This window comes from Octodon degus, unplaced genomic scaffold (assembly GCF_000260255.1).
Source record: "Octodon degus isolate 3935 unplaced genomic scaffold, OctDeg1.0 scaffold00186, whole genome shotgun sequence".
In the NCBI taxonomy this organism is placed as follows: Eukaryota; Metazoa; Chordata; class Mammalia; order Rodentia; family Octodontidae; genus Octodon; species Octodon degus.
Window position 1 is genome coordinate 3,408,487 of NW_004524762.1, and position 2,554 is coordinate 3,411,040.

Here is a 2,554-nt window from a genome sequence, read left to right on the forward strand (position 1 = left end):
ATTTGGCAGTGAGCGCTTACTGCAGTGTGAATGTGGTAGCTAAGACAAGAAAGATACAATTCCCACACACACTCACAGGGGTCCCTTGAAGACTGCCATTTGCCGAAAAAGATAAATGCTGCCATTTCCTGTATCTACATTATTGGTAAACAGGGAATTAATTTTATCTCCAAAAACCAGAGGTCCCTTTATTTTTTCCATAGGTATTCATAGGCATAAATAAGACAGCAGTACACTGAAATATTTCAGGAACCTGCAGTGAGCACTCTTTCCTTTATCTGAAAATGTAGTTTTATATCTGAAATTGTTTTCTATAATTTCCCTTTCCACTCATAAATGCCTTTCTTTTTATACTTGTGGATGTACTTACTCATGAGGCTGTGGACCATAACTAGACTTCATAGAGTGAGAGAAGCCATAATACTCCCCTGGCACTGAGGAAATAGAGACGGTGTTCTGAATGAGGAGCTATTAACTTTTTATTACTTTAATGATTTTTTTAGTAATTTCCACAATTTGAAGCATGGTTAGGATGCTACTGGCAGTTGAAGGATGGTGATATGTTTACTATTTTTAACACATGATCTGGTGTTTTGTTATAATGCTTCAACATTTTAAATGTCATTATTAATGGTATAATGCTATCAGTGATAACAGGTTTCCCCAATTACAGCGTAGTTTTACATCACAATTTATTTTGGTTCATTTTCTGAGTTCTGGAATGACCATTGTTTTATGAGTTTTCTTAATCATTCTTTTTCTCTTTATATAAAGAAAAATAACACTTTTTCTTGTTCTTGCTATTTACTAGAATGTTGATTCTTTTTCTGAAATTCAGGGGTCTTTCTTATATTTCTTTGTGTACCATCTGGTGGAGCAGAACATTTGTCTCAGTTTCAATTTCTCTTTTGTTCCCAGAAGTTCCCCCACTTCTGCAGTGCTGACATACAAAAATAATTTTCCCTTTTGTGCCACATATAGGTTCAAAGTCCTGTTTTTCACCATGTTGTTGTAAAAAGCAACATGCTCTTTTTCACGTGAAAAACTGTATAGCTTTAAGTTGAAATATCTATGTAAGTCTGGGGACAATAGAAAATTAAAACCTAGATCCAAGATTAGCTGAGGAGAGAGGCAAGGAAGCCTCATACAGCGCCATAGTGAAGCAATTGAAAGGCAAGCAGCAAACTATTCAGTAGACTAAGTTAGGGATTTGGGAGTCTCCCAAGACTCCTCCCTTTCTCATTCCCCACATGAGTCACTTTTCCACTGTGTCCACACCCATCCACCCATCCATCTTCACTACCCCAAATCTCCCATTCACCTCGTAAGCTGCTGCCACAGGGTTTTGTTACTATGCAAGTCCAGACTCTACTTACTGCCCTTGCTGATTTAATGCAATGTTGAGACTCTTTGGGTAGACACAGACTTCCTGTGAGCTTTACCTCCTTGCATTGGCCTGCATTTACCCTCGTGTCACTCTTCAGGGCAGGGCTGATAGTTCCCTTACACACCCTCTGCTGTTTTTTTTTTTTTTTTTTTTTTTTTTTCCTTCACTCTACCTGGACTGTCCTCCAGTTTTATCTTGCCACGTTCTACATGTCTTCCAGGACACCATGTAAGTGAAAATCTTCTAAGAACCATTCCCTCACTCTCCTCAGGGCCCTCTTGGGTTTGCTTCCACTCATTCTTGCATGTCTGGTATAACAGGCATGGGATGTAATTGTCAAAATGAAAGCTGGATTATAAGGGACTCTCCATGGCTGGGGCAGTTGCTTATGGTCAGTTAGAAAGTACCCTCCCACTTTCTATGAGAAAGTGCCAGTGTCCTTTCACTTTGCTTCAACTTAGCAGGTACTTGGGTACTTTTTAATGATTAACATTAAGAAGTGGCCCCGTTTGGTTAATTTAGTTTTTTGTTCTGGAAAGAATCGGTACACAGTATTAACTGTGCTTTGAGAATCTAGCCAAGGGTCAAGAACTCCAGTCTGTTACTACTGACTCTGGACCGCACTGTTTCACTTGAGACCGGCCCTGACTTTCCCTTCTCCTTAAGCTGGCCCATACGCTCTTCAACACAGCCTAGCAAATTATGTTCAGAGCGTGTATCAAACGTGACTAGTTGAATTCTCTTTCAGCTAGTTATCCAAATTCCTGACATTCAAGGGAAGTCCTGGCCTCCAATCTGCACAACTTGATCACTCCACAGAGTCCAGGATTTCTTCCATTCAAAGTGAAGCCAGGAGCATGTTCTGGGACTCAGGGTTGTAGACCCGCTCCTCCGTAAATGGCTTATTTGCCTTTAAGTATTCCAGAAAACGTCGTTTTATTGTAAAAGAGAACTTTGGTTTCTATAAATCATACACTGCGCACTTGGGGTTGAAGGCCCTTAAGTTCCAAGCACACCGATTCCATGGCACTGTGGCGCGCGCCTGTGCCTGTGTGACAGTCGGCTTCACAAGGGCTGCGAACGCCGCGGGCAGCCCGTCCCCGGCGCGCGGGCGCGCGGAGCCCGCAGGTTCAAGTCCTGCGCCAGGCGTCCGCCCGCCGCGGCCCC